Consider the following 10969-nt stretch of genomic DNA (forward strand, 5'->3'; position numbering starts at 1 on the left):
TCAGCAACAGGAACATGTTATTGTCAGAGTTCTAATCAGATTGATAGAGTTCCTTTACTGTTTCACGAAAATAAGACATTGAAAATTGATGAAAATTGTGGAACATATGGCTACTTTTCATGAATATCACGTGGCTTGGATTATCGATGAAGACCAGCAGGAAGCAACAAGGTAGAAGGTCTCAGCATTTGAGGCCAACTTCCACTCTTCCATTAAACTTGTGGACACAAATCAGCAACAGGAACATGATATTGTCAGAGTTCTAATCGGATTGATAGAGTTCCTTTACTGTTTCACGAAAATTAGCAAGTCATTAATCTTGCAACGCCTAAAATGTGTTTATATTTTTGACGTGAACCTTTAGGACTTCATAGTTAGGTCTGATTTAATGAATCTTACAGCTAGATCAGAACTTTGATTTTGTCGTGTTTTTTAAAAGTAAAATTTAATCGAAAATACATTAAATGATATTTTTTTAAAAAATATTTTTTATATTAACATATAAAAATTATAAATCAATATCTAAAAAATATTAATTTAATACTTTTTTAAATTAAAAAAATTAAAAAAACCGATGACTGAACTTGACAATTTTTTTTTTAGATAAACTATCCAATTTAAACCAACAAACAAAAGATGAGCAGATTGAGAATGTGGTTGCGGTTACTTTTCAAAGTGCTTTTCACTTGGAAATTGATCAAAATATTTTTTTTTTAAAAAAATCATTTTTGATATCAGCATATCAAAATGATTTGAAAATATTCAAAAAAATATTAATTTAAAGTAAAAAAAATAAAAAAATTTAATTCTTTTAAAAATATTTTTAAAATATAAAAACAAACAGCACCGCATCCAACCGGTCAAGGAGGGCAAAGGACTTCAGTCATGTTTTTTAACTTTTACCGTCACCAAGAAAAAGAGCTAATGAGTGACAATCATCTCTCCTCCATCTAAAACATTTCACCTAAAATTTCATTTCATGAAACTGGATGCTTGCTGGAAAATTTGTTAAAACCAGATTAATTAATGGACATATTCATGATCAAATTAAAAGTGTAGTTCTTTCATTTTTTTAGAGTTAAAACTTTATTGTTATTTAATTTCCAACATAAATTTTTTAATATAAGATATTAATATGATTTAAACAAATTATGAGTGAATGAGAAATTGATCTTAAATAACTTTTTGTTGATATGTTCTTGTGAAACCTAAAACCCCCTTTTACTTTGGTTCAAAGATCTTGTTTAAAAATACATGGTGTGGGAATCTTAAGAGATATTGTAAACATCATAGTTTTACAAAGTGAGTAGCAATTAATCTTAAAAACAAATAATTTATTTTCAACAACAATAAAATTTTATTGTTTTAAAGTGTTTCAACAAGAAAATATCTTTTTTTGTTTAATTTAAAAATAAATATTTTTATTATTAGAATGCATGCTAGAATTTTGATTTGATATGCTAGAATTCTATTATTAAATATATATATATATATATATATATATATATATATATATATATTTGTTGTATGTTTAACTACGACAAATATAATTTTGAAAAATAAAAGAATAAAATAAAAAAATCATGTGAAAAAACACCGTAGCAATCTATAATATTTTTTAAAAAAAAATTACAAAGAATAAAAAAATAATAATTTACAATCACCCCCACACCATTTAGAGTATTGTTAATAATTTGTCTGGGTTCGGCCGTGGAGGGAAGCGGGTGAGTGAGGTGAAAAAAACGTTTTCCTTTTTATTTGGGGTAATGTGCAAGTTCACCCCCACTTGATGTTCTTCGTCTCAAACAAAAGAAGAAAGCGTCCGTAATATGAACATAATTTTTTAATTGAGAAAAGAAAACGATATTCTTTATGATTAATCAAATAACCTAAAAAAAATTTAATGAAACCCACGCTGAGCTGCATATAAGACTTCAAGTTAATTTCTAACTCAAGAGAATGAAGTGACCACGCCAATTTTTGCTTGATAAAATAAATAAAATAATAAATAAATAAATAAAGTGATAAAGCTAATTAAATAACAAAGCGGAAAAACAAAAAGTGATAAATATGAATATTTTATTTTACATGTTTTGATTTATTTTATGCTAGGCTAATGAAAAACCGATTTTGTTTTTATAATTGCATTTTTAAAATATAACTCATGTATATAAAATATAAGAGGAAAAAAAAACTATAATAATATCTTTAAAGCATTATGAAATTAAAAAAATCATTTTAAAAGATCAATAACCATTAAAAAAGAGTTAAGACAAAAAAATTAAAAAATAAAAGAAAGGGTATTAATCAATATTTAAGTAGAAAAAATAAATGAAAAAAAAGAGAGGTAAGCCCACGTGCATGGCTAACCAGTAAAGAGCCCAAATACGTTTATACTTGGAAGACTAAGCTTGCTGATTTAGGCGATAACATGATAAGAATGGTAGCAAGCACCAAAAATAGAGAATTGGCCAAAACAGGGTTAAAATACCAAGAACCATAAAATCTTATTTTTATTTCTAAAATATTAATATGATAAGTTCTTTCTCCATTATAAAAGATTTACAAATCTTTATATAAACTTAAAACTGCCATAACAAGATAGAAAGAATTAGGATCATAATCATCTTTTCTCAATCCCTCATCTTCTTCATCTTTTCTCAATCATTGATTATCGACTTTTCTTATCTCTTCATGTCCTTATTGTTCCCACCAGGCAGAAGCTCAATCCTTCAATCTAACCATAATTAACTTCACTCACATCTATTCGAGAACCTCTTTGTATTAAAAAAATTATTCCATCTCATTCAACAAATTTATGAACTCTGCTACTTATAAAGTTCCATCAAATCTAGAGATTTTAATATAAATTCAGAAATCTGTGGTTCTTTTTTCTTTCCATGATCAAAAGGTTGCTTCCTATGGTCTTGCATTTGGAATGGGTTTATGGTACTACATAAGGATCCATGGTCACTTTCTTCATATCTTTGTTCCCGTAGGTCTCTCTGTTTTAACTAACGAGTTAATTCTAAAATTTACCTCTACATGTCCTCTATCATGAGCTTCTAAATGTTTCTCTCATTAAAAGAACCTCCTAATCCCTTCCTATCAGACCACGTTTAACTCTTCGTCGTCTTCCAATTACGGTTGTTTAGTAGTAAACATTAAGCAAAAACTAACTTAGGATTGCAACACACAACAAAACAATAACCTAGAATCTTAGGGCTATGATACCAACTAATACAAACAAAAGCACGACAAGGATAACAAGTATGTAAAATAGAAAATTGGTAGAAACAAGATTAAAACACAAATAACCCTAAAATCTTTTTTTTTCATTTATAAAATATTAATTTGATAATTTATGCCTCTCTGGAGGCTTACATGTCTTTATACATGCCTAAAACTGACCTTAACAAGGTAGAGAAAATCAAAATCCTAAAATAAAAAATAAAGATAGCTAATAATCATAAAATTTAGAGAGAAAAAAATAACAAAACTGAATAAAATAAAATTTTTAAAGCCTAATTTGAGAACAACCATGTAGTGGATGAATTGATAAAAATTCAAATATAATCTAACGGTAGGATCAAAAGTTATGATTTCTTTTAGGCACTATATCGGTATGGCATGGCCAAACTTCCTCTTGAGTCTAGCCATCACCTACTGATTCATAAAAGCATTTGTTAGGCTATCCACATAGTTTGTTTGTGACAAATACCTACCTAGTTATGACAGATCTCCATAAGACTACTCAAATCCTTATTTTCTGCTAGCCAGCTACATGTACCACATTTGGAATTTTTGTTGTTGTCCATTTTACTCTTTTTTTTTCTTTCTAAACAAGTGATTGGTCGTCCACTAGACTGTTTTTCAATCACCTTCGATAATCAGAAAATCATGGTTCAAGTTCTTGAACCATCCAAACCTAACTTCCTCCTCATTTTCGCCGAAAACACCATGAGACTTTAATAAACCCATTAAAACCTCAAAAACTCTTTAATCAGTCTAAAAATGTAATAATTAATCAAATCAAAAAAGATTAATAGACTTTTTTTTGGCATGGTTATAGAAAAACACCACCTCCATTAAACTCTTCTCGAGAATATGAACTCATTTATACAAATGTTGATTTTTTTAGTGGCCATAATATATTGAACCAAACACCTTCTCTCTCCTAATTTTATTTTGATAACTTTCTCTACATGGAGAAAATAAAGTTTGGTATCGAAACGTGAATCACAAAAATAACAAGGACAAGAAGATAAGAAAAAAAACTTCAGGTATCAAACTAAAATTTTTCATGCAAAGAACTAAATATGGGGCATGTTTTATTGTTCTTTGTCAAATGTGATCTTTTTTTTTTAATTCCTATCTTAAACCTGGAATAAAATGTGATTTTACAAAACCTATGAGGATTGAATTGGAAGTTTCAAAAGCATTGTGAGGAGTGCTATAGACACAACACACACACTCTCTCTTCTTTCCCTCAATTGGCTTTGGAACATTGAAAGGATATGCTTCAATTTTGTACCAGTATAATTCACTTTGCTTTTCACTTTGTATGGACAATCTATTCGAGGATTAATCGTATTATTTGGACTAATTACTCTTAATTAATGTGTTCTCCTATGCTCTTTTTTTTCCCCTAATTTGTCTCTCTATTAAAAAACGATTATAAATGTAATTCTTCTAGCCAATTAATCTTTATCAAACTCACTATTATTATTATTATTATTTTGTATTTACACCTAAAATAAATATATAAGTATTAATCATAGAAAACAATGATGGTTTATAACAAAATTAAAGAGAATAGCTGAATTCATCCATGAACAAGAAGAATTAATCAAGCTGGAAAAGTTTTTGATTCACTAAGAGAGTTGAAATAGCATTTGATCAAGTGATAAAAAATCATGATTGATTAAAAGAAAACGATCAACCAATAAGATCATCAGCAGAATAACTAATTAAAATATTAACAGAAGAATTCATATGAGATCAATAGAAGAGAAATTTAGTTTATTTCTTTCATATTAAATAATGGTAAATGTTTTCTTAGAAACGTGAAGAACATTTATACTGATGCAGAAACGTCATGTATATTGATATGCATGCCTCTGCCTGCAATGGAGGCGGATTCCCTTGCTAATTGTTTCCCTAAAGAAGGGTAGACGTGTCATTTCATCCAAAGATCCAGTCTATATTAGTGATAGTACATATTTGTAGAAGAACAGGTCCATAATGTAGAAGAACAGGTCAACCAGAACTCTTCAATACCAGCAGCCGGTTCCTGAAATAAAGGAGATAATGTTAACAACAGAAGATAAGATAACAAGCCTTTCAAATTCAAATGTATATCATGCTTAGGCTAACTAACATGATAGTTGTTGCATTACTGTAAAACTCTGTAAAACTCAAAGTCTATTTAAAGACAATGAGAATGAAGAAGAAGCACTGCAGAAGAATTAATACAACAGTTCTTTAATCTTTCTCTCAAGTCCACGTTTAATTCTTTATTTCTATATGGTATCAGAGCCTCTAAAAAAACCAATGTCTATTTACTATTGATTCACAATGACTTCCTCATCTTCCACCTCAAATAATTCTACTGATCCCCTTCTCTCTATCCCATCCCTCTCCAGTCTCCCTTTTACTATAAGCATCAAACTCAACTCCTCCAATTATCCTGTTTGGAAGGCTCAAACACTGCCTTACTTCAGAGGTCATGGTGTTTTTGGTTACCTTGATGGTACAATCCCCATTCCCTCACAAGAAATTGATGCTCTTCATCCCAGCACAGGTGCTGGTATCAAAATCCCAAATCCCCAGTATGTTCAATGGCTTCATCAGGATTCTATCATTCTTGCCACCATAAATGCCTCCCTCACTGAAGACGTTCTCACTCAAATCATGTCTTATACAACATTCTGTGAGGTTTGGCTTTCTTTAGAGCGCACATTTTCTTCCATTTCACGTGCCAAAGCTGTCCAAATTCGCACTCAACTAGCCAATATTCGCAAGGGTTCTCTGTCGGCTAATGAATATTTTCTCTTCATTAAATGCCTGGCTGACGAACTTGTTCTTGCTGGCCAACCTCTCACAGCTGATGATATCATCACCTATGTGCTTGCAGGACTTGGCCATGAATATGATTCTTTAGCTTCTATCATCACCTCTCGTTTCGATTCTGTCACTCTTGAGGAACTCTACTCACTTCTTCTTATAAGTGAGTCCTGTATTAATCATAACAACCAGCCACTTCATGCCACTCCTTTAGTTAATGTGGCTACAAAGCATTCTCTGCACCACCCCTCATCCTCTTCTCCCATCCATGCAAACTTTCACAACCCAAATCGTGGAACTGATTTTTACCGTGGTAGAGGTTGTCGTTCACGTTTCAACTCCCGTAACCATGGTTCATCTACCTCTGTTACATGTCAGGTATGTTTTAAACCAGGTCATTCTGCTAGATAGTTTTATCACCGGTTTGATCTTTCTTATCAGGATCAACGCCATAATAGAAACCAGCCTCAAGCCATGGTTGCTGCACGTTACCACATTGCTGATAATGAGTGGCATCCTGATACTGGAGCCACCCATCATTTACGCAATAATGCCAACAACATTCATGTGTTTAATGACGATGACAACAACCACGATCATATTCAGGTGGCTAATGGTGCAGGTTTGGAAATCCTTCACAGTGGCACTTCCACTTTCTCTTCTCCTTCTAAATCCTTTATGCTTAAACAAATTCTTTGTGTTCCTAACATAAACAAAAATCTTCTGTCTGTTCATCGTTTTTGTCTAGACAATAATGTTTTCTTCGAGTTTCATGCTTCTTTCTTCCTTGTGAAGGATTACTTGGGGAACATCCTGCATCGAGGTCCACTCAGTAATGGTCTTTACACCTTCTTTGCATCTCTAGCTCATCTTCAACCTCAAGGTCTATCCAGTATTCATGTGTCTGCCCAGCTTTGGCACCGCCATCTCGGTCATGCTTCTTTTCTAGTCATCAATAAAGCTATCTCAATAGCTCCTCGTAATAAACTTCCTTCCATTTGTTCTGAATGTCAGTTGGCTAAAAGCCATGCTATGCCTTTTAAACATGTTCATGTTTCTGTTTTGAAACCTTTGGAATTAATATATTCAGATGTTTGAGGCCCTGCTCCTGTTTTATCCACCACTGGTGCTCGTTACTACATCAGTTTTCTCGATGAAGCAACAAAATATTTATGGTTATTTTCCTTAAAACTCAAATCTGATGCATATCATACTTTTATTAATTTTCAAACTGTTGTAGAATGCCAATTTGATACAAAAATAAAAGCTCTGCAATCAGATTGGGGTGGGGAATTTCGTAGCCTCAATAAATATTTACACAGTCAAGGCATTAATCATCGAATAACCTGTCCCTATACCCATCAACAAGCTGGTGCAATTGAAAGACGTCACCGTTAAATTGTTGAAGTAGGTTTATCTTTACTTGCTCATTCAAAATTACCGCAAAATTTTTGGGAAGATGCCTTCTTGACTGCTGTTTATATTATTAATAGATTGCCAACTCCAGTTTTACAAAATTATTCTCCTTACGAAAAGGCCCACAATCATAAACCTGATTATCGTTTTTTTACGTGCTTTTGGTTGCGCTTGTTGGCCTTATTTACACCCTTATAATAAACATAAAATGGATTTTCGATCAAAAAGCTGCATATTTATTGGGTATAGTATAGGTCATCAAGGCTACAAATGTTTAGATGTCACTACTGGAAAAATTTTCATCTCCCATCTTGTCGTTTTTTATGAGTCTATTTATCCCTATATAGTACCTACATCTGCTTCACTCACACCCAAATCCGATCCTGTTGTTCTCCCACCAAATCTTCAACTGTCATCCTCTAGTGCTCTTATTTCTGCAGGTACAATTACTCAGCCTCCTGCACCAAGCCAGCTACATATGATCTCCCCATCCAGTCCTTCAAATTATCTTCATGATAATTCTACCTCCCCTGCCAGCAATCCTACTCCATCTCATCAGCAGAATAATACCGATCCAGCTCCATCACCTTCTCCACCTCAGCAGCCGGTTCACACCTCTCATTCCATGATCACAAGAAGTAAGAATAACATCCACAAACCAAAAATCCTATCTAATCACCACATTCGCTATCCCATTCCCAAAGCCCTTATGACCACACTCCAACCACAAAACAGAGAACCCACTTGCTATTCAACTGCAGTCAAACACCACCATTGGCGTGAGGCTATGAACAAAGAATTTGATGCACTGTTAGCAAATGGAACCTGGACTTTGGTTCCCAAACCATAGAATGCCAATCTAGTTGGCTGCAAATGGGTTTACAAAGTCAAAAGGAAAGCTGATGGTAACATTGAACGTTTCAAGGCACGTCTAGTAGCCAAAGGTTTCCATCAACAAGAGGGTGTTGATTTTGGTGAGACATTCAGTCCAGTGGTTAAACCACCTACTGTCCGTTTGGTGTTGTCTCTTGCAGTTTCTCATGATTGGTATCTTTGTCAAATAGATGTGCAAAATGCCTTCTTACATGGCCTTCTCCACGAAGATGTATTTATGACTCAACCTCCCGGCTTCATTCATCCGCAATTGCCTCACCATGTCTGCAAGTTACAGAGATCTCTGTATGGTCTTCATCAGGCACCAAGAGCATGGTTCTCTCGGTTGACTGATCAGCTGCAGGCCATCGGCTTCATTAACAGTCAAGCTAATCACTCTCTATATATTTATCACCAAGGCTCCACACTCATTTATCTTCTCATTTATGTCGATGACATAATTTTGGCTGGGGATGACATGCAATCTATTAAACGTGTGATTCAGTTATTACATAACAAGTTTGCAGTGAAAGACATTGGTGACTTAACGTTCTTTTTAGGAATTGAAGCAATCAGAGACGCCAGTGGTTTGCATTTATCCTAGCGCCGTTACATTCTAGATCTTTTTACTCGCAGCAAGATGGACAAAGCAAAGCCATGCTTGACGCCCATGTCCACCTCCCAGTTATTATCAAAATCTGATGGAATACCTTTTGCTGACCCTCATTTATATCGCAACATTATTGGCGGGCTGCAATACCTCTCCTTCACTAGGCCTGATGTTGCCTTTGCAGTTCACAAGGTTAGCAAATATATGTATAATCCGCTTGAACCACATTGGACAGCTGTAAAATGTATTTTGCGCTACTTAAAAAGCACAATCTCTCATGCGTTGTTAATTCAACCAAGTACTGCCGTCAAACTTCATTGCTTCAGCGATGCGGATTGGGCATCTGATCATGATGACAGACGCTCAGTTGGTGCCTTTTGTGTTTATCTAGGCAAAAATATAATTTCATGGGGGTGCAAACAGCAGCAAACTATTGCACGCAGTAGTACTGAAGCAAAATACAAAGCTCTTGCCAATGCTGCTGCAGAAATTCAATGGATGCAATCCTTGCTAACAGACCTTCATGTACAACTTGTCCAGCCTCAGGTTCTTTGGTGTGACAACATCAGAGCTACATACTTGACCAGTAATCCTCTATTTCATGCCCGCACAAAACATATTGAAATTGACTTTCACTTTGTTCGTGATCAAGTTCTACGTGGTCAACTTCATGTTCAATTTGTATCTAGCAAAGATCAGTATGCAGATGCCCTCACTAAGCCGTTGTCTTCCACTCGGTTTCTTCTTCTACGTGACAGTCTCACTGTTCGTTCCTTACCCTTTCAGCTGCGGGGGTGTGTAGAAGAACATGTCCATAATGTAGAAGAACAGGTCAATCAGAACTCTTCAATACCAACAGTCGGTTCCTGAAATAAAGGAGATAATGTTAACAACAGAAGATAAGATAACAAGCCTTTCAAATTCAAATGTATATCATGCTTAGGCTATAACATGATAGTTGTTGCATTACTGTAAAACTCTGTATAACTCAAAGTCTATTTAAAGACAACGAGAATGAAGAAGAAGCACTGCAGAAGAATTAATACAACAGTTCTTTAATCTTTCTCTCCAGTCCACGTTTAATTCTTTATATTGATCGATGATTTCTCAGCTTGGTTTGGTAATTATTTTGTCCTTGAATATTATCAAATTCAGAATTTCATTACTCTCATATTATCTTCACTTGGTTTCAAGCTTAAAATTTGTTTTGGATAACGTTCTACATCCTATTTATAAATGTAAAAAAATATCTCAGTATTAAATTGATGTTTAATTTTATAAAAATAAAATTTAATTTTACAAATTAAAAAAATAAAAAATTTAATTTAATATATAAAAAAATAGAATGAAGTTTTGCAAAAACTATAATGAGAGTATACTTTTAATCAAAAAATTAATTTTTTTATTCATGCATTTCTTTTTTATTTTTATGAAAAAATGTTTTTTTAATGAAAAGTATTATTTTTTAAATAAAAATTATTATAATTGTGAAAGTTAGTTTTATTTATAAAAAACTTTGAATTTATTATTTTTACGCACCTATATGAAAAAATTAAGAATAATAAATCTAAGAAAATTACATAAAAAAATACAATAAAAAAATAGATATTTTATCCTTATTAAATATCAATGAGTAAATTATTTTTAAAATATTGTATACTAGACTAATACATAATTATTTATAAAGCAATTGACAATATCATCATAGAAAAAACCCTAATCTTATTTAAAACAATGAAATAGGATAACCACTTAAATATTATTTTAATAAATTGATTTTAAAAGATTTTTTTTATTAAAAATAAAAAATACAGGGATATCTAAAAAAAGTTACTCACACGCTATTATTTGTCTTTTCAACCATCTTTGAATGATTGAAAAGTCGGTGTATAAGTTTTTGTACTTTAAAATTTTAATTTTCAATTTGTATCCACTTCAAATACGTCCTATTTTTTTAATAAATCCATTTGAAACTCCCCAAAAAAACCTATATATGCATGCCTC

The 10969-nt window shown here is 32.5% G+C and overlaps 1 non-coding gene across 1 annotated transcript; it reads left to right on the plus strand.

Annotated features, from left to right (window-relative positions):
* Positions 1-6096: 6096 nt before the first annotated feature.
* Positions 6097-6235, plus strand: LOC112326707 (small nucleolar RNA Z247). Its single transcript, XR_002980637.1, has one exon. It is a non-coding gene; the product is annotated as a small nucleolar RNA Z247 (small nucleolar RNA).
* The last annotated feature ends 4734 nt before the right edge of the window (positions 6236-10969 follow it).

Source organism: Populus trichocarpa, chromosome 2, assembly GCF_000002775.5.
Source record: "Populus trichocarpa isolate Nisqually-1 chromosome 2, P.trichocarpa_v4.1, whole genome shotgun sequence".
Taxonomy (NCBI): Eukaryota; Viridiplantae; Streptophyta; class Magnoliopsida; order Malpighiales; family Salicaceae; genus Populus; species Populus trichocarpa.